This window comes from Echinops telfairi, unplaced genomic scaffold, assembly GCF_000313985.2.
Source record: "Echinops telfairi isolate 266 unplaced genomic scaffold, ASM31398v2 ScPeMD7_2;HRSCAF=8, whole genome shotgun sequence".
Taxonomy (NCBI): Eukaryota; Metazoa; Chordata; class Mammalia; order Afrosoricida; family Tenrecidae; genus Echinops; species Echinops telfairi.
Window position 1 is genome coordinate 59,592,739 of NW_022103898.1, and position 23,132 is coordinate 59,615,870.

General features: G+C 39.8%; 1 protein-coding gene and 1 pseudogene across 1 annotated transcript in view; both read right to left on the reverse strand.

Moving 5' to 3' along the window:
• The window catches only part of TRHDE (thyrotropin releasing hormone degrading enzyme), a 528,098-nt gene that overhangs the window by 404,147 nt on the left and 100,819 nt on the right, over nt 1–23,132 (reverse strand). The window lies entirely within an intron of this gene.
• Nucleotides 9,282–9,398, reverse strand: LOC115870879 (annotated as a pseudogene).

Sequence of the window (23,132 nt, forward strand, 5' to 3'; positions counted from 1 at the left end):
GCCTCCCAGCTCTTTCCTCTATTTCCCTTGACTTTCCTCCTGTCCCACTATCATGCTCTGTCCCCATCCTTTTTTCTAGACCAAAGTAAACCCAAGACCCCAGGGCTGGGCCCTCTTTGATCCAGAGCTGCATGTGCAATGAATGTTGGTCATAAGTCATCGTTCTCAGTAAGAATTGGTTGATATTTGGACTCAGTGTAAAGTAAGCAGGGTCTGCTGCACAGGGCACTAAAAGGACATACACTTATCTAGAAGCCAAAAAGGACCCAAAGGGACCAAAAGACACGCCAATTACATCTTAGCAAATCCTCTAGCTAGAAGCTAAACATAGGGAAGGAAAACACAGCCATGTTTGAATTCATTGCTCCCAGGCATCAAATCAAGTCACTCTGACAACTACTTTGCTGGCAATATGCCTCACTACATTGCCCTATAATGGGCCAACCTTTCCGAAACATAAAGAACACCTAATTGTCTAATATGGGTAATAGAAGAAAAGAAAGGAAAGGAAGATTAGAAATAAAGCAATGTATTTATGTGGTGAATGCATGAGCAAACAGATTTCTGATAGATATATATGGTTAACGCTTTTAAGAATGCAAAGATATTCATAGGAAAAATGGCTGAAATGCATGCTTAGACAAATTCAACTTTATGTATGAGAAGTTACCATTACAGTATAAAATCAATAGTGGAAATGAAACAGGATTACATCATTTATGATTGCTAATATTAATGGACCAGAGGGGACTAAGTTCCCTGAAGCTAGAAACATGTCAGAGGGGAAAGACATACAATTCAACCTGAAAAAGAAAAATCCATTAACCGTGAAATAGGAAAACAAAAAACAAAAAAAATCAAACTTTCCATATACCATATCCTACTAGGAAAAATCTATTAGTGAAAAAGACCTTTAACAAATAAAATGTTTCCAGCTCAAAAAATATAAAATTAAATGATTTCAAGTCAAGAAAATTTGCAGAAACTTCATTCTTTTATATTATTTTGGCCATGTATATCCGTCAAAGTGCTAACACACTTCTTTGGAATGCATAGAACTCAAAAGAATGCATGTTGACTGGAATTCATGCATATTCATCTTGTTTTTTTTTAAGCTTAAGACAGTATCATTGCGGCCACTACAAGTTTTTATTTCCATTTTGGAATCACTCAAATGACTTTTAATCTGAAAAATTATTCTCTGTCTCAGCAACAGGAAAAGAGAAATAAGAAATAGATTTTTCCCTTCAAGCTTGTACTTGTATTTGCCAAGACTTCAAATGACTCCTAGAATAATCTTATAAAAATGTTTCACACCAAAAAGAAAAGAGATGGCCTGAATCAATTACGGAGTTGTTCTTATAGCTGAACTCCCCAAAGGAAAAGATAAAGGTCACAGTCAGGGATCAAAGTGATTAACAGCCTCGCCAGTGGTCCAGGGCGATACAGAAGAAGGTGGAGAAACACACACACACTAAGAATCAGACCAGGAACCAGAAGATTTCTATGGCCTTAACAGGATTAAAGAAACACATTTCCAGATGACTGACACATATCAGCTTTTAAAAAGTTGAACTAAAGTTCAAAGCTTTACTCACACGAACAACAAAGCACACAAGGTAGTCTGTGCAATGCTCCCAATGAACCCTGCCTGCTGGTATTTGCCCTCGTCCAATCCCCCTTCTCCCGTATTAGCTATCCCTAACCAATTGCTTCTTGGGGGTGGGGTGGGGCGGCAAAAAAGAACCTATTTCCATCGGGTCAATTCCAACTCCTAGTCACCCTGCATAGGGCTTTCAGGGCTGTACATTTTTATGACAGCAGATGGCCTCAACTTTCTCTCACTGAATGGCTGTTGCCTTTGAACCACTGGCCTTGAAGTCAGCAGCCAAGGTGTACCTAAAAACACCATCAGAGCTCCTTCAGAGAATCTGGTGAAAACGACGAATGTCAGACCCTAGATTCAGTTAGAAAAGACACTGACTTCCGTATCATTCTTCTAGAACCCCACCCTCTTCCATCTATCTAGCTCTCACACTTGCTCTCTTGCTTGCCGGTTCTCTGGCTCTTTTCGCTTGCTCATGCTCGTTAAACCAGCTGCCGTGTTTGGGGCTGGTCTGTGGAGAGGCCACCTAGCTTCTAGCACGATAGCAATAAACAGGCCACCCATTATGACAAATGGATGGGTGGTGGATCCATCACTGAATCTCACGGTTTCTGACTATAGGCAACCTCCAACCAATGAGGGCAGGGAACAGAAGCCCTCAGTCAAAACAACTCATGGTGACCACAATCTTGCCAACAATATGAGTAAATTTCCCCTTTCCAGCCTTGCAATGATTGCAGCCCCTGGAAACACCTGGATCATCGTCTTGTGTGACATCATAAGCTATAGGATCCAGTTAAACCATGACTATTTTGCTGACCCAGAGAAAATGTGAAATAGTAAGTGTTGTTTTCAGCTACTAGTTACGGACCAGGTATCTATCTATTTGTCATCCTGGGGTGGCTCATTTATTGCAATGATGCCGGAAGCTGTGCCACCTGTATTTCAAACATGAGGTGGTTGTCCATAGTGGACAGGTTTTTGCAGAACTTCCAAAATAAGACAGACTAGTCAGAAAGGCTTGGTAAGCTACTTCTGAAAAAATAAATCAAACAAAATACTAAGAATCACAATATAATATTGTCCAATATAGTGCTGGAAGGTAAGTTGCTAGGTGGGAAAGGACTCGGAAGTGCATAAGGACCACAGTCATGAACTTGAGCAAACTTGGAATTGGGAAGATGGTACAGACCCAGACAGTGTTGCGCCCTGTTGTACAAGGGCTCACCAGGAGTCAGAAGCAATTCAACAGCAACTAGGAACACAATGGGTAGATGATGTATTACAGAGTAGGTGATAATAATCAGAATACAGTGCTTGCATAGCCCCCTAGTTGCGAATGAACATTTTACTGATTTGGGAATAGGAAGATCCACTTTCTGTTTTTATTAGTCTTATATAATTGGAGGGCTTCAGTATTGCTCATTTAGGGTTGGCACGTTTCTTCAATATTGTCCTCTCCAAATCCATCTTCCACCTTTTCATCCTCCACCTTTTCACTCGTTCATTCAACATATACTTACTCAGTGCTTCCTATGTGACAGGCTCTGAATTACACACTGGACACACAACACACAAGAAATACAGCTGCAGTACGTACTCACATACAGATTACCCACATAGTGCTTGAAACAGGGGACCCACCTCCAAGCACACAAATTTCAAATGGCACGTCCTCCTGAAGGATGAATTGACATAAAGATGCTTCTCTGGAAGAAACAATTGGAACACATCTCACCTGGGCAGACAAACCACAAACGGATCCATCTGACCAGAGGAATTATACTTCACAGGATTTTGCCAACTAGATTTCATCCTGGATGTGTGCCTTCTTGACTCAATGCTTTTATAAAAGTTGCACTTGAAACACCATTATTGGCAGCCCCGGGTAAAGGTTTCTACCTATCTGCCATTAAAGACCTTTGCAAACATTCTCCAGTGAATCCTGAACAATTGTTGTTAGAGAGACATAAGGACACGAATTCCGCACCCAAACAGTCCAGACTAGTCGGCAGCTAGAGCAGATTCCTTCAGCAGTGCCTCTCCCTGTCCGCCAAGACAAAGGGGGATGGCAAAGCCTGGCAATGCATCCCAAACCATACCCCTTCCTCCAGCAGATTTTGAGACTGTCTGACATTTTCTTTTGAAAAATAAGGTTTTGCATGGTAAGTTCTTCTTATTTTAATAGAAAAATAATGGATTTTTCTATCAAATATCTGAGTAAAATTGATTTTCTATCAAGATATGCTATGCTTGTTCTATAGCTTCACCCACCTAGGGAACACTTGTCACTTTGAGAGGACCAGAAAGAGTCACTGTGTTATGTTATTTCAATCCAGAGCAGTCCTTTGATACAGGAGGCAGGGGGGGGGGCAGTGAGGGGGTCTCTCTACTTCTCACAGATGCAAGAATTCTGGGGGCCAAGAGAATCTGTTCACCTGGCACCCAGGCACCCCCTGATGCTCAATGCCTGACATTTCATGGCCAACCACCCAGACAGTAGTTTGCTGAGGTCAAATCTACTGTTTGAAAAAGTCCATTTACAGTTGTATAAATTCTGGAAGCTTAATGGTAAATGTGGTCATTATTAAAAATTACATAAACTTACAACTAAGTTATATCTAAAAGAAAGATAAAAAAATACAAAAACACCCATTAAGTACTCATTATTCCACCAGGATCTATGTTCTTAAAGATATTGAAAAAAATGTAAATTCAAAGATAATGTGGATGCGCTGGCACGACTGGATCATATGCTTACGTGGACTAGATGCCTATAAAATGTTTAAAATGAAAGGCAGGGCACTATTTCCATGAGCGTTTTGAAGGCCCTTCCTATGAAGCAATGGCGTGCTGGGTCTCTCAGACTCCCCATTCAGAGGCATCACAGCAGCAGCCTGAAGATGGCCATAGCGACCAGATGTGGCCCACAGAAATCGGTAACTGCAAAATTGATTCATGGTTTTTATGACTGTCCAAATGCCAGGAGATGGATGGGGAAATATTAACAAAGTCTTTACGTTGGCTGTGATTATTAGTTTTCTCATTAAAACTAAATAAGACATCAAAGTCTAGTCACTATAATGGCTGTGTTCCAAAATGCAAAAAAGAAAAAAAATCTCGATCCAAGAATCTTTTTGACATAACTATATTCCATGCCATTATAATGAAGAAAAATGTGTTCAAAATTCTATATATATAACTTCATCTTCCTGTAATGTAACAAAACACAATAGAACGAATTCTTCCTTGGAATTATTAACTAAATTTGAGAAAGTGTGCCATAAATACTATAATATCAGGCTTCAATAGTATCCAGTTTATTAATTGCATATTTATCTAGCTAATGAAAATAAAAATGGATTTTTCTGGTTCTTCATCTCAGTCACCAAGAGTAACCAGATGCTCTATACTACTGCCCTCTTTGGGAAACAGACAGAGTTCATTCAAAACTACACCTTGAACAGGAATACGCTTCCATTTTCAGAATGTGCGGGAACCCTTCTTCTTGCTGCTGTGCCGTCAAGACGCAAAAATCTAGAGAACACATCTAAAGAGAAAAGAGTGCTGAGAAACGCTTAGCTCTGGTAGATTTAGCTTCTTCTCATTTATACTACTTTCCTCATTTTCCAATAAAAAAAAAAGGTTATGTTCATATGTTTAAATTTTTAGTTTATTTATGTAATGACACAAACAAAGAAAAACAATCAAAATATAACAATAAGACATACTGACAATCCAGAAAAATAATCACTAAATTTTGGCACTGTTTTTCTAAATGAGCTCTGATTTTATTTCAATTTTTTCCACATTCACAGAAACATGGGACTTTTTAAGGTAATTTCATTTTACGTAGAAGATATTTGTCTCTTGAGCACTGATTTCAAATTGTTTTGATCCTCCTTGCCACGTAATATGTCCTGGCGTTTCGTAGCATGCCACTTCTCTAGACTACTTGTTCCAACATGTTCTCAACTGTCTGTTTTCCCATTCTATATCCATTATTCACTAGAAAAAGATTTGAAAGAAACATTGCACTTGTTTTTAGGACATTCTATTGGAAGTGTCTTTTTAAATACCAATTAATCTTTTGCTAATGAATAATATTTGTCAATAAGTACTACTTCCCCGAAAACCTTCAAACCATACTTCATGGCTCCATGCACATAGCTATCATAGATTCTGCCACTCATCTAGATCATGAGCCAATCTTAGGACTCTCTGGCACATTCAAACTTAACTCCTTTCAATTCATTTTGAGCTCCACTTTTTAAAAATTAATTTTCTAACAGAAAATTTGATGTTATTTTTCTACTTAAAACTCATCAGTGCATTCTTTCTTATCAAATAATGTCAAACTTTTATATAGATATCATAATGTGTTAGAGGTTTGTGTGTGTGTGTGTGTGTGTAAAAGTGATGAAAAAACCTGGTGAAAACAGAGCGTTCCACCTTACAGCACTCCGTGGATGATCTCCCCAGAGCACCCACCACACCACTCTTCATTCACTCAACTCGCATTCAAATCCCATGGACAGAGCATGGCTCAGCAGGTTTAAATCCCATGCCTACCCTTCGGTGTCTAACAAGACTGTGTTTTGAGAGGTGATAGTTTCTATGGCAGAAGTCCCAATATTTTCTCTTTCATTTATTTAGTGTCCTATATGATCTGTTGCATAAATACTATATTTCTACTCTCCCTCATAGGTAGGTGTGACCATGTGACTATGTTCTGTCTAACGGTACCTAAAAGGACATTGTTGTATACAACTTCTAATAAGTATCCTTAGCAATAGATGACATGCCATTTTCTCCTCTTTCTCCTAACTGCTGGCTGAAACACAGAAGGGATATTTTTAGGCTCAGCAGCCAGTTTACACATCAAGTAGCTTTGGGAATGGAAATCATATATGGTAGAGTAATAGGATTAAGTGAAGCTAGGCCTCAGACAATATATGAGCACCTCTCCACGTCGTGTGTGTGTGTGTGTGTGTGTGTGTGTGTGTGTGTATAAAACAGTGAGCTATGTCTCTAATTGGCTTATTTGTGGGGTTCACATTTTTGTAGCTAAATCTAATCAGAATCAAGGTGCTAATATTAGAAGAGCATAGATACTAGACAGGAAAACAAACAAGCCAACAGATGTCCTCTACACCAGCCACGCATGGCTCTGAATCTGTGCACACATTCTCTCCGTCTAAGCTCTCTTTGTGAAAGCATTTGGCTATAAAGTACTTTTATCCCTTCATGTGAGTGGCTAACTTAACATATATCAAGGGTCAGGACTTTCCCTGTAGTCTTATGAATCCTCATATCCCAAGATGAGTTGTTTTATTTTTTTCACACTCCCCCATCCAAATCCTCATAAAACCAATTGTAATTTCACCATTGTGCTTACGATGCTTAAAAATAAAAGGGGTACATATGTACACTCATTCGTGTGTGTGTATGTGTGTGTGTAGCCAACTTTTCCTGTCTCTTTTCACAGTTCTTCAAGTTTCTCAACTGATCACAACTGAGTAGATCTAGTTTCAAATTTCCCCATTACCTATAACAGAAGCTCAGTGTACCCTAAACACTAGTTTCCTTGTCTACAATCCTAATTGACGTGTAAACTTATGAATGGTACCATCTGAGAATGGTTTCTCTAGAAACCAACTCTGAGAGGGAGAGGTGAATGAAGAGGTCTGCTTGCATGTATTCTCAAAAGACACATCTGAAAAGATGTGAGGTAAATGAATTGGTCAGCAGAAGAATGTCACTTGCAGAGCTGCTGCAAATCAAGTCTCAGGCTATCCTGCGGAGCACTCGGAGGTGGCTGCCCTGCAGATTTGTCACAATTATGATGAGAGACACGCCTTGCTACCTTTACACCAACCAGTCAGCATCCATTACCGGCAGAGACCATACACCCATGTCTTCTTCTTTGTTCAAGAAACAAATGCCTTGTAGAGTTAAAACAATTTATTTTAAGTGAGTAGATAGAAATATAAACCAGTGAAAAGGATGTATATTTTCAAGCAAAAGGGATCATATTAAAGGAGGAAGAATAGAAATTGTCATGAAAGCAAAGAAGACTAGAGAGGCAAACTACTGCTAGAGCCAACAGGACCATCAGAGTTGAAAGAGCATATGTCTCAGTCTGACATTCATTAAAAAGGAGGCAAATGAGACCTCAAAGAGGTTAAATGACATTATTGAGGTTCATTAAAAATGAGGCAAATGAGACCTCAAAGAGGTTAAATGACATTATTGAGGTTCATACTCAGTGGGAAATGACCGAGACAGTAGGAGTGCAAGTTGAGACTTAATGTTGAGAAAATTAGCATGAAGATAAAGAATGATATGTCATTTGTCGGGCTAATAATAAAATAGGTAATGTTGGTCCTAAACAGAACAGAAAATACGATAGAAAAATAAAACCAAAAAAATTTAAGACTAAAAGCTTCACTCTTTTCTTTAAAATAGTTGATAAAATAATTAGCATAAAACCAAATAAAGCTGTTTATGACCTTCAGAGGGCAAAAGTTTATAAAAATTATTAGTTAATTGTCCTAAGATACTGAGACAAAGAAAGTGAACCCTTCCATACGGAGTTGTTCAAACAAGCTGGAAGTTCAATAAAATAATTTGTCACACTGTCCAATTCTCACAAATGTACTTCATAGAATTTTTCGCTCAAAAATATATAAATATATATTTTATATATGGGGAAATAGATCTATGTGCATATATTTATAGGTTTAGTATTAAGGTAGCAGATGGACATTGGGCCTCTACTCAAGTACTCCCTCAATGCAAGAATATTTTGTTCTATTAAACTGGCATTCCATGATGCTTGCCTTCCTGACACGATTGCTGAAGACAAAGTGGGTGCATAAGCAAATGTGGTGAAGAAAGCTGATGGTGCCTGGCTATCAAAAGATATAGCACCTGGGGTCTTAAAGGCTTGAAGGTAAACAAGCGGCCATCTAGCTCAGAAGCAACAAAGCCCACATGGAAGAAGCACACCAGCCTGTGTGACCACGAGGTGTTGAAGGGATCAGGTATCAGGCATCAAAGAACACAAAACCATATCATTGTGAATGAGGGGGAGTGCAGAGTAGGGACCCAAATCCCATCTGTAGGCAACTGGACATCCCCTTACAGAAGGGTCGCAGGGAGGAGACAAGCCAGTCAGGATGCAGTGTAGCAACGATAAGACATGCAGCTTTCCTTTAGTTCTTGAATGATTCCCCCCCACCTCCCACTTTAATGATTCCAATTCTACCTTACAAATCCAGCTAGACTAGAGGATGTATACTGGTACAGATAAGAGCTAGAAACACAGGGAATCCAGGACATTAAACCCCTCAGGACCAGTGGTGAGAGTGGAGATACCAGGAGAGGAAGGGGAAGGTGGGGGATAAAGGGGGAACCAATCACAATGATCTAATATAACCCCCTCCCTGGGGGACAGACAACAGAAAAGTGGGTGAAGGGAGATGATGGACAGTGTAAGATATGACAAAATAATAACTTGTTATTAAGGGTTCATGAGGGAGGGGGGATGAGAAGGAGGGGGAATAATGAGCAGATACCAAGGGCTCAAGTAGAAAGAAAATGTTTTAAGAATGATGATGGCAACAAATGTACAAATGTGCTTGACACAATGGATGGATGTATGGATTGTGATAAGAGTTGTACAAGTCCCCAATAAAATGATTTATATATGTCTCCTACAGAAGACAACCCTTTTAAACTGCTAAGAACAGATACTATTCTTGATATTTGCCAAAGGCCAAGAAGAAAGTATGCAACCTTCTTAAAAAGAGAAAACATTTCAACATCGGTTCCTCTTTTAAAAGTTCTCAGTATCTTATCTGTTGTGTCTTAATATTCTTGGGCAAGGGTGAGGAGTGGGCATGGGGCATACATTAGTAGTCTCTTTGTGTTTACATCTCATTTTCTAAAGATAAGTTGTACATTCTGGATAATTACTTAGAACATGTCTTTCTCGCGGGGCTTCAATTACATTACCAAAATAAATTACACCAAGAGCATCCTCATCATCATCTGCCACTTGTTTACCACACATCACTGTCTGCAAAGGGCTGTGAGTGTACAAAGGGCTGGGCTGCTAACTCCGAAGCCAGTGACTTGAATACACCAGCTGCCTTACTTTCCCAGTTAAAGCCTTGGAAAAACCCTCCAGGGCACTTCTACTCTGCGCTCTTGTCTTCCTGAGTCGGGATCAACTAGGTTTGTTATTTTGGTTTGGGCTTACATAAATCAATTACTAAATTCTGTGCATAGAGTTTCGAACCAGAAGAAACATCCTCAGGTATCAACAAAGTGGGCAAAGTCATATAACTTGGGGATCTAAAGGTAGAACCTACACTGTCTAACTCCTAGTCTAACACTTCCCACCACACATCAATTCTCAAACAAGTTTTTCTCTACTAACAATAATTCTGCCTTCTAAAGGCCAACTTAAGGAGTAAACATCTATCACATCACTTTCCTAGAATTCTTTAAAATATACTAGATAAGTGCTACAGATAGAAGCTATCCAACTGAAGAGGTCACGCCCTACTTACATCATCGACTCACCTTTGGCATAATTGCCCAGCAAAAACACAATCATCGCTGCCATCCTTAGTTAGAAAATAACGGGATTTTTGCCTGAGGAGGGATGATGAAATAAAGCCTTAAGTTGGCAATAAAAGGCTTCAGCAGAAAGCTTGGCATCAACCTAATAAATAAGTATAGCCAAGAAAGAGAAAAAGCTTTGCTTTCCAACACTCTGTGTGAAAACATAAGCAGGCACAGTGTCACTTGTTCACAAAGTCATATAAAACATATTTTGGAAATCCAATTAGTAGAAAATCCTGCAGATTGGAAACATCTGCAAGTTACTCTATTCACTGTGTTGGTTTGAGAATTTACTTGATTTTGTTGATGTTTTCACATTTCTCAAGTTCCTACCTAAAAGGATCATTCGTGTTGTGCTTACCCATAGTCAAGTGCATGCAGCAGGACAATGGTCCACTTATCCACTCTATGACATTTAAAGTCTGTATAGACTGACAATAGAAAACAATAAAAATAATCTGCATGCAACTTTCAGATATGTCTATTAGGAAAGGCATTTAAAACAACCAGGTAGGTAGCAGTGAATCTAAAGCAGCCAAAGACCATGAGCAGGAGCTCTTCTGACTCCGGCACTTTAGGAACAGTGCAGATAAATCATAGAGCCAGAAAAAGGGGATAGAATGCATGTCAGTCTTGGCTCCATGGAAAAGACATATGAGACACACTCGGGGAAACTAAATTTACACGGTCTCCAGAATGCGCATCAAGGAGGGAACCTGATCACAATCTATAAATACCACCAAGGTAACTCCGTGAATAATTAAGGAGAGGAACTATTCGTTGTCTCTGAAGGAGCTCTAAAAATTAAGTTTTAGATTTACTTCTCTATTCCCACTTCTTGGCAGCTTTGTGTTGAGAGCTGGTTGCTCCTGCCCATTATATGTTGGGGCAGAGGAGTAGACATGTGGGTTTAGTTACTCTGGCCTGTATAAGGAGAAGGACTCTCCTGTGGCCCACTGACCATGTGGCTCAGATCCTGCAGCAATGGAAGGATTAGACCTCTGCCAATCAACACTTCTAAAGCATGCCTCTAACCACCCCACAAAGCCAGTGTCCACACCCTCCTAAACTCAGGAAAAAGAAATTTGATTGGTGACTTCTCAAAAAGTTAAAAATGAGGGTTCACAGGGAAGAGCTGAGCCAGTCAGAGGGCAGTATAGCACCGATGAAACACACAACTTTCCTCTAGCTCTTTGGTGCTTCCTTCACCCCACTACCATGACCTCAATTCTACCTTACAAATCAGATTAGACCAAAACATGCACACTGCTACAGATAAGAACCCCCAATGCAGCGAATCCAGGATAGATAAACCCCTCAGGGCCAACAATGAGAGTAGAGATACCAGGATTAGGGGACGGTGGGGGAAGAAAAGGGGAATCAATCACAAGGATCAACTAGAACCCCCTCCCAGGGGGACAGATAATGGAAAAGTGGGTGAGGAGTGACAGAGGACGAAGTAAGATATGAAAATAATGATCTATAACTTATCGAGCGTTCGTGAGGGTGGGTGGGGAGGGGAGGGAGAGGAAAGAAATGGGGAGCTGATATCAGGGGCTCAAGTGGGAAGAGAATGCTTTGAAAATGATGATGACGGCATATGTGCAAATGTGCTTGACACACTGGATGAATGAATGGATCGTGATAAGAGATGTAAGAGCCCCCAATAAAAGTATTTTTTAATGCAATTACAATATGAGTCAGAAATCCCTCTCCTAGGTATATGTTGAAAAAAGTAAAAGTAGGACACAGATACTTAAACACCAATGTTCATTGTAGCATTCGCCTTAATACTGAAAACTTGAAACAACCAAAATGCTGTCAACAAATGAATGGATGAGCAAAGTGACTAGGAAAACCCAGGAAATCTGCTGTCACCCATGCTGGCTCCTGGGGACCCCATGGGCGTCAGAGTGGAAGTTCGTTCTGTAGAGTTTTCAATGACTGAAATTTGACAGAAGTAGACTGGCAGGGTTTTCTGCTATAGAGTTTCTTGATAGTTTCAAACAGCCAGCCTTTTAGTTATTAACTGACAACCAGAAAGTGGGTATATCACCCAAAGAAGGTACACACATACACTGGAATATTACTTACTCCATACACATAAATGAAGTTGTGATACACACAACATAATAGATGAACTTAGAAAGCATTATGCGAAGTGAAATCGCCCAGATAGAAAAGGCCAGCTATTGTACAATCCCACCTGCTGTACAGTCCCACCCAAAGAAAGCAAATGTCCAGGGTAGAATATATATTAGTAATTCTCAGGGGCTAAGAGGAGGAGAAAAAGAAAGTTATGACTTAATATGCACTGAGTTTGGGATGACAAAAAAGTTTGTAAAATAGCACTGCCCACAAACATAAAAAGGAAAAAAACACAAAGAACGGTGGCTCTACTACATATTTATGTTCTATTTGCTGAAATGAGTGCTCACCATGTAATAACACAGCACTTATCAACCTATAAAGTATAGGTAAGACATCCAGAGATTCCATTAAAGTATAAATTCTAAGTAGGTCTGAGGTGATTAAATGTGAAAATTGAGAACACAGAAAAAATCTGTAGTTTAAAAATATGACTTTGGACATAGAAAAAATGCTGAATGTTGTTTGATAACACTTTTCAAGACCAATTACCTATTCATTGAAAATGCCTTTTTTAAACAGCTTCAATGACTGCACACATGGAAATGATTGGTTAGAATACACAAGAATCAAATCAATTTTATCTGTGGAAGGACATAATGGAAAAAGTTCAATTTCATCTGATGAAACAAAGTCATGGAGCAACTATGAAAACAGACCATCAATGGCTCATACGCAAGTTCAAGTTGAAGCTGAAAAAAGAAATCCATGAAAGCCAAAGTAGGGCATGGATTTAAAAGGCCATCTCTAGAACAGATAGGACACATTAAACCAGATGAGTAGTGGGATCACGTCAAGGATACCATACATTAAAAAGGCAAAGTCACTAAAAAAAAAAAAAAACAACCAGAGGGGACGCGGAAATGTGCTTTGGGACACAGAATAGTAGCTAAAGCCAATAGAGAGAGGCTGAATCAAAAGAGCTAAACAGAAGATTTCAAAACCTAGAGGTTGTTATCAAGAAAAATTCAAACACCTGGAAATAAACAACTAAGAATGAAAAACATACCCAGCATTTTTCAAGTTGACAGAACTGAAAAGGAAAGGAAAGGGTTCAGTCACAATATTGAAAGATTCGGCAAAAAAGAGGCAAGCCCTACAAAAGATGGCTTCTCAGAATACCTGCTACAATGACAACAATTATGGAGATGGTGCAAGACCAGTAGTGTTCTGTTACATAGTGTCGTAATAAAACAAAGATGACCTGGCGACATCATAGACCAGATATTGAACAACAAAAATATTATCAAGAACTTATAGCACTAAGAAACTAATAAAATAACAATTCAGAAGTTTCAATAAATGGCTCCAACCCTGGAGACACTCATTCAACTATTTAGAAGATGGCTATCTGTTTGGAAGATAGCTACAGACTACAGCCTGAAAGAGATGCCTATTTGTTCCCATTCCAAATAAAGATGAACCAATTGGATACCAGGGTTTTTGAAAGCTTGTGAAAAAGAAAAGAGAGATTAAGAGAATGAATTTTTCCACTAACTTTTTAAAGTACCTAAATTATCTAACAATACAGTGAACCCTCGTTTATCGCGGTTAATCAGTTCTAGGCCCTATCGTGATAAATGAAATTCCGCGAAGTAGGATTCCTTATTTGTAAATCAAATATTTTCGTAGTTAGAGCATAGAGCACATTAAAAAACACCCTTTAGTCACCATTACACTCGTATTACCCAATTTATTAAACGAAAAAGGGAAAATGCAGTAAAACATTTTGGACGTTACAATTATCATTTATTATTTATTATATTATTTATGGCTTCAAGCGTGTACAGTATGAGCCGATCAGTGGCAGTAATGACAGAGCATGCGCTGTTACGCAAAAACCGCGATAGAGTGAAGCCGCGGAAGTCAAAGCGCGAAGTGGCGAGGGTTCACTGTATTTTAAAATTGAATTGTCTTAGTTAGCGTTCTCTATTTTACTTCTATGCTTGCTCTCTCCAATATCCATTGCAATGGCTACACAGAAACTCACAGATCAAATCCATGATTAAAGGATTTATTAAAGAAGTTAACAAATTGTAATGCCCATGAGAAGTGCTCAGGGTAGTTGCTAACCTGGAAATGTGTGTGACAAAGTTACAGGTCTATTAATATGACCAAAGTGGTGTACCATTCTGCTGTAAACCCCAATCCAAAGGCATTAAGCTCATGTTCTATGGATCAGCAAACCCTGCTCTTTTAAGTACCCAGAGGAGCCCCGCTGGAAAAATCCACCTCCTGAACAACAGCATTAATCTTAACTTGCTCAGTGGGTTGGGAAGTTCATCCCTCTCAGTCTCATGCTCTAGCTCCTGGTGTTAATGCTGCCCCTTTGCTGGTATAACTGTCATCTGGATCCAGAAGGACCCTATGCAGTGACCTCTGGTCCACTCTTGCCTCTTGCTGATGATGACACCCCTAGTCTTCCTTCTCATGTTATACACAGCAGGATGGCACACCCAGGAATCCTGTTTTCAATTACTCACAGGTGAATCTGATCAGTATTATCCCCCGCCTTCTTACCAGACCCACACATGGAAAGGTTGTTTGATGGGAGTTATAGACTTTGGCTAGAAGAACCACATTAACTAATTCAGTGCCCCTTCAAATATCATGTGCAATTAAAATTTTACTGAAGATTATTCAACAATGGTTGCAGCGGTAAGTGGACAGAAATCTGCCAAAAGCTCAAGCTGCATTCAAAAGATGATGTCGAATTAGAAACACCATTGGTGGTGTCATAAGGATCTTGGTTGAAATCAGAGAATACCAGAACATTATTTACCTGTATTTCATTGACTTCACAAAAGCATTCGACTATGAGAATCCTAACAAATTGTGGATAACATTGAAAGCAATGAAAATTCCAGAACACTTCATTGTAGTCATGCAGAAGCTGTCATAGACCAAAAGGCAATTGTTAGAATAGAACAAGGGAAAGTTTAAACCAGAAAGTGGATGTGCCTGGGTTGTATTTATTCAATCTGTGTCCTGAGCCAATAATCTGAGATGCTGGATGTTATGAAGAACATGGCATCAGGAGTGGAAGTAGATTAACAACCTGCACTATACAAATGAGATAACCCTGCTTGCTGAAAGTGAAGAGGGCTTGGGACACTTACTAACGAAGATCAGACTGTAGCCTTCAACACAGACTGCAAATCAATGTGAAGAAAACAATACACCTCACAATGGACCAAAAGCAACATCAGGATAAACTGAGAAAAGATTGAAGTTCTCAAGGATTTCCTTTTATTTGTATCCATAATCAATGTCCATGGAAGCATCAATCAAATGATGTATCACATTGGGGCAATATTTTGCACAAAGATTTCTTTAAAGTGCTAAAGAGCAAACTTTGAGGACTAAGGCGCCTGACTCAAGCCATGTTCTTTTCCATTACCTCATTCATGTAAAAACTGGGCAATAAATAAGAATTGATGCCTATAAATTATGGTGTTGGTGAAGAATATTGAAAGAACCATGGACTTCCAGAACAAAAATGAATTTGCCTTGGAAGAAGTACAGGCAGAATGCTATTTGGATGTAAGGACCAAAAGGCTTTGTCTCATGTACTCTGGACATGTGATCAAGAAGGTCCAGTCCCTGGAGAATATAGACGGATTCTCACAGAGGTCTACACAGTGGGTTCCAAGATAACAATGATTTTAAGGGCAACACAGAACTGGACTGCCTTTCACCTGTTGTACATAGGTTGCTATGTGCTGCATTAAATTGACAACCCACAACACCAACAACAGATCTGGGAAAGACTTTGAGAGTGTTTTTCTTAAATGCTCCTAAATGATACCGAGGCTGCCATGCTGTGTGCCACTTTAATAGTAAGGATCGAGGAGCTCAGAGTTTTGTGGGAGAGACAGGCACAGAGAGCTAGAACTAATATACCAACGTGCTAACAAATAATAGAATCAGCCCTCCTAGTGAAAAGAGTGAGGTGTTTGGTTGCTAAGTGAAAGGGTGATAGTTTGAACCCACCCTGTGGCTCCACAGAAGAACTACCAGGCAATTTGCTCTCTAAAGACACCAGACAACACTGTATGGACAGTTTTACAAGGTCCCATAAGGTCCTTGTGGGTCAAACTTGACTCAGTAGCATATAACAACTATAGGTCACTAGCTAAGCCTGAAAAAGTGCAGTCTCCCAGAGAAGAAAACTCTTGAGCCAGTTCTGAAAAATTATGTTATTAAAGATCTTGAAAGGAAGCCCAAGAAATTCCCGTGACATTTCCATTCACAGATAGTTCATACGACTAAGTTGAGGAATAAGAGCGATTCAATTAGATCCTGATCGACTGGTTGGCCTGGGATTTTGCAGTGAGTGAAGAGATGACAGTGTGGATCAGAACCGCACAGGCTTTCAAATCAGGTAACATCTCTGAACTAATGCTTCCCAGGGGGAAATGGGCATAATAAAGCCTGTCTCTGGGGTTATAGCAGGGATAACAAATGTAAGCTCTTAACATTTGTTGTGTTCTTTCCCCTTTTATTAGCATCTAAAATAAATGGCAACTTCAGCCTCACCATAAATGCTCTCCCCACCCTCCATCCTTTATAGTTACTTTCATTTCTGATTGCTCTAAATGTGCTTATGTCTTTAAAAAAACACTGAATTTGCAAATGTTGTTTCTTCTAGGGAAAAATGAGTTAAATGTATTATCTATTGCACTTTCTCACTGTTATTATTCTTTAACTAATAGTTCATAAACCTATTCCTCAAAATAAGTAAAGATGTGGTCATCAGATACATGCCTTAAGTTTTTCAAGGGAGCTTTGATTTCAAATATTCTGTCCACTCATCAAATAATAACGAATTTTTAGCTTAAAAAATGGTCACCACTGAAATAAAACAGAGCATAATAAATTGCCACCACGGGTCCTCAGAAGGGTTTTGCTAAACTTTTTATTTAATAATCTCATTCTAATAGATGTTTGTCTTCAATTCCCAACGTAAAAGGCGTGATGGGGGCAAACCTCCATGATTACCATATGATCCCTGTACGCAGAGTGTGTATAATCTAGTGGGTGGTTGTGTGAGTTATGCAGAACTGGGTGCCACAATGTCGGAAGTGGCCTGCATAATACCAAACCCAAAACCAAACTCGCTGCTATTGAGTCTATGCCAACTCATAGCGACGCTATAAGGACAGGGTATGACTGTTCCTGCAGTTTTCCCAGACCCTAACTCTTTATGGGAGAAGGAAGCCCCTTCGTGCTCCTACAGAGTGGTTGTTGGTTGCAAACTGCTGGCCTGGTAGTTAACAACAAAGTGCATGATCCCTATGCCACCAGGGCACCTTCCTGCGTGCTAAAGGCAAGGTTAAATTCTTCCAGTGTTCCCCCAGACAACACTTGACTCTCTTATTTTGGTTCCCATCTTTTTCTTGCCAGCCAAAGAAAGTCCTGGCCAGGGTAAGTGGTATATGGGAACTGTGCACTATTTTTGTCCTGGCCAGGGTAAGTGGTATATGGGAACTGTGCACTATTTTTGTCCTGGCCAGGGTTAAGTGGTATATGGGAACTGTGCACTATTTTTGCGAGCAATTTTCTAGGTAAGACTTTACTGGGATTTATTAACAATGTACACAAGTTAAATATCCATTTGACAATTTCCACAAAAATTATTCAGTGAGATTAGTTACAATGCATCTTAATCTCTTTGTGTTGTTTTCCCCCTTTCTTATACTCTAGTTTCCCTGTTCTGTTATCTTATCTTTTGTTTTGAATAATTATTGACCTATTCATTTAACACTGATGGGTTTTTACATAGGACACCTGTCTTATGGATAATATCCTTCATTTTGTTTTAGACTCTACCATTTCAATAACAGGTGATCTCAGGACACAGGCTGAGTTCCAGCTTTTTATTTTTTAAATAGGGATGTGCATGCTGTTCCCTATTTCTCTCCCATTCTATGTGGTACGAACTAATGTGATCCTAGTTAGAAGTGTGTTCTGTGTTGCCCTCATGCAGTGCATAAATTCAAGCACTTAGTTCATGGTCGTGCTGTTCCCTTGGTGTATTCTCTTCAGACTTGCAGAGTTGGCCTGGTAGCGAATTCCCAGAGCATTTGGTTGTGGAAGATATCTTGATTTTCCACACTTGTTTTTAAGTGGCCTCTTTTCTGGGTAGAGGCTTCTTAGTTAGAGATCATTTTTGTTTAATAATTTACATATTTTGTCCCTTTGTCTAGAATTGCTGGGGTGTGGGGTGTACACTAATTCTATGAAAGCTTCTCAGTATGTTACATTGCTTTTTTCTCTTGCTGCTTCCGGAATTCTTTTGCTTTGGTTTTGAAGAATTTTATTAGAAGATGGCAGGGAGTTCATCTTTGTCTCCTTTAGTTGGCATTCATGTATTGTGTTTGGTTGCGTTGGTTGGGCTGGGTGATTGGTTGTGGTTGGGTAGTTGGGGGGTTGTGGTTGCTGTTGTAGTTGTTGGCTGTGGTGTAAATTCCAACACAGAGTGACCTTGTGTACAACAGAAGGAAACACTGCCTGGTCCTCCACCGTCCTCACAATTGTTATTTTTAAGGCCATTGCTGCAGTCACTGTGTCAGTTCATCACTTTAAGGCCTTCTGCTTTTCCACTGTCCCTCTGTTCTGCCAAATATGTCTGTGTTAGGCCGGGTTGACTACAGACACAAATCCGGTGACTCTCATATATGTGTAGAGAGAGCTTTACATCAAGAAGTAACTGTCTATCAAGCAAACATCCCAGCCCAGTCCCCCTCAAGTCCGTAAGTCTGATACTAGTCCATCAGTCCCTCTTTGGACTCATGCAGTCGCATGCAATGATGCAGAATGCAAGAAGATCACAGGCCGGTAGGGGCAAAGTCTTGTGGTTGCAATGGCCCTGGCTCCAGGAGTTCTCAGAGTGGCTCACCAGCAGAAAGGTGAAAGGAAAGGGAAAGAGGTGCCAGCCTCCAGAGAGCCATTTATTTCCGTCGCGCCTCCAAAGGAAGTCATCAAGCTGCAACCTGATTGACAGGCTATCCTCCACCCACATCTTCTTACAGGTGCCAGGTCAGAACAAAAAAACCTAATGATCCCATTGTACTTTTATCAGGAACTAGTCTCTACTGATAACATGTTCAGAGTACACAAAACTAAGTCTCGCCATTCTCACATCAATAAAACACAAGTCAACTACTGGTAAAGATGTTTCCTATCATCCAGGATCCATCAACATCAATAAGGGCATCCCTCCTCTGAATCCTGCTCAAAGATCTACTCATGTAGCTTCCTGTATTTGTTTCTCTGTTCAGTTCTGACAATCTCCGTGGTTACCTCTTGAAAAATAATATCTATGCCTTTACTATTACTATAGAGCTCTGGAATGTCTATATTAGACTGATTCCTAAATAAATCCAATATTACCTTTTCTTCTTTATCTTGTTCTTGAGCCTTGTTATTTTGTTTTCTAGTTCACTTATTCTACAGTTTGTCTGTTTACCTCTACTATGGTCTCTCTCTAATTATATTACTACTTTGCCTTGTTTTCCAGGTTTCGTTTTTGTTTTGTTTTTTTGTTTCAGTTTCTTTGTTGAATATCTCATTTTGTTCCTCCATTTTCTTTTCTAAATATTTTGCTATCATATAATTCACATATAATACAATAGTTCAATCATATTTTTAGAAGTAGTACAATCATCACCACAATCAATTTCAGAACATTTACATCTTGTATTCATTCTTATTAGCTCCCCATTTACCTACAACCTCCCCTACCATACCATGAGGAAACCATTCATCCAATTACTTACTTGATATATTTATCTATCCTGAATTTTAGATACAGAAAAATCTGTCGAAATATTAAAAACTTATTCTAGTTTAATTTAGTTTAAATTTGTTCTAATTTAAAATGGCTCAAAATGGAGATCAAATGATAAGGTAATAACTTTTAACCTAACTGTATCTTTAATAATCCACTTTCCAATACACTCCTTCCTGTTTTCTGATTTCTGCTGCCTTGTTTTCTGTGTGACTTTTGCTTCCTCTAAACATGTTTAGCACCACAGTCTGAAAATCATCGATTCTTTGCATTAGTCCGATCTCATAGGATAAGATTCCTCTTCTCCATGCTTTTCTTTTGATTGATCCTCCTCTTGTCATTCTGCGTGCTTTACTATTTTTGGTTAAACCTTGGTCATTTCGCCATTTGTTTTTTAACTTTAAATATCATACTCTAGTTTTCTGTGGGACATTTTTCTGATTGACTGCCCTGGTAGCACCGAGGTCAAATACCTGGCTGCCAATCAAAAGACTAGGGTCCGTACTCAGCAGCCTCTCCATGGGAGAAAGATACCTGCCTTGGACAACCAGAGGGCAGCTTCACTCGGCCCAGAGGTCCCGATATATCCGAATCAAGAGAGCAGCGCGGACTAGCTATCTTTTCCTGAAAGTAGCTAGAGGAACTCATTCTTAAGTCGCTCTTCAGCGCTGATTCGGTTCTGGATGCTTGAATTCAGAAAGACGATAGGTATATATATGGAAATGGTGGGAATATTGAGCTGACTGGACTGGGATGCAAGCAACAGGGCTTGGCAAAGACTAGAGGGCTCTTTCTTTCTCCGATGGTGTCTCACATCGGCAAAAAGCTGGCTGCTTCTCTCTGTCACTCCCTGTGTGGAACCTTCCCCTTCGCCTGCTGCAATTGCAGTTTCTCCCAGTCCTGCTGCCCATTTGTCTCCAACCTCAGCAAGACTCAAAGTGCTCTCTCGTAGCATTACTGTCTCCTTTTAACCCCTCTCAAGTGCAAGGCCTATGAACTTCTATGGCCAATCCACACTGCTTTAACATACCAGGCTCCAGCTTCTTCAGACGAGTTTCTCTCTTTTTCTAAATCATTTTATTGGGGCTCATACAACCCTTATCACAATCCATACAGACATCAATTGTGTAAAGCACACTTGAACATTTGTGTCCCCTTTCTGGAGCACTGCCCAATTCCAGCTCAAAAATGGCTGTGAAGAAGGAGTCACACAACGTTACTGGAAAGGTTCTCTCGGCTGCTTTGCCATCGCCGTTCCTCACCGCCCCTGCTTCTGGAGTCACCCTACTCCCCACGCCCTTAGCTGCTGCCCAGACTTTGGAGGCATCCATCGATGCTGGATTTATTCACTGGTCGTTGAGCATGGTCGCATTAGAGTTAGACTGCCACCAACAAGGTTGACAGTTCAAACCCAACAGATCCTCCACAGGAGAAAGTTGAGACTGTTTTTGTCAAGATTTACAGCCTCAGAAAACCTACGGAGCATTTGAGTCAGAGTGACTCCAGAGCGGTGGGTGGTTCGACTGAGTCAGCTTCCGGGGATGAGCAGGAGCACTCGCTCACTGCCTTCTGCCTCCTCGCTCTCCTTGCACTAGCTTTGGTTTTTTTTCACCATAGCTTTTTTTTTTTATTATTAACATTTTATTAGGGGCTCATACAACTGTTATCCCAATCCATACACACATCAATTGTGTAAAGCGCATTTGTACATCGTTTCTCAAAACATTTTCTCTCCACTTAAACCCCCAACATTAGGTCCTCATTTTTCCCCTCCCTCCCCGCTCCCCCCTCCCACATGAGCCCTTGATAGTTTATAAATGGGTATTTTGTCATACCTTGCCCTGTCCGACGTCTCCCTTCACCTACTTTTCAGTTGTCTGTCCCCCAAGGAGGAGGTCACACACAGTTCCATGTAATCGGTTCCCTCTTTCCTACCCATTCTCCCTTTACCCTCCCTGTTTTGCCTCTCACACCACTGGTCCTATAGGGCTCATCCGTCCTGGATTCCCTGGATTTTCAGTTCCTATCTGTACCAGTGTAGCTCCTCTTTGGTTTTTATGCTTCTTAACTCAGTTCACTTAAAAGTTCTAATTTTTTAAAAAGCTGAACTATAGATAATGGTTACATAGGCGTTTGTTATTATTAAACCCCAAAAGTTATTATGCTTTCAAGTTTTTGCAATTTTTGAGGTGTATTTTTCACAAGACTTCAAAATACAAAAAAAGTGGGGGGGATGCTGAAATAAAATATATCTAAATGCCAGAATCATTTACTAATATGTATATGTGCTCATTAGTTTATCTGGATTTCATATCTATAATCCAAAAAATTAATTCCTCATAAAATAAATATAAAATGTCATTTAAGGGCTATGGGGTCTAAATGTTCCCTAAACTTTCTTGCCAGAGTACAGATGTTGGCCTCAGCAGAATATAAAGAAAATGCTCTGTGAATGGCACGCTCTAAGCAACATGCAGTCACAATAAACAGAGTTTGAGGGGGAGTGGATTTGGAAACACACAGTTCTTGCACCTCTTCTACCATGAAGAATCAGAGTGAACCTTATAACTACTCCCTCAATCATTTCTACTAAGGGGAAAATTCTGGCTAGAAAGGAAAAGCTACAAATGAGCAAAGTGCCGACCATGGCAATTATGATGACGAATGATTTGCTGAACAGCGAACGTTACAGAGATTTCTGCTCTGTGTGAGCACTGTGATGTGATGATTTTATAGCAGATCCCTTGAGACACAATCCACGCTGGAGAAGCTGAGCGAACAGCCTCAGTTCTCCTTCTCCTTTACACAGATTCAAAGAAGAGAAAGTCATTAGGAAAACCATTCAGAGTGCTCTGGAAACCTAAAATTATACCCATTCCACTAGATTAAAAAAGATCAAAGGTTGACTCTAATCCCAAAACAACTGGACTATAAAACACTATTTCTCTGTGT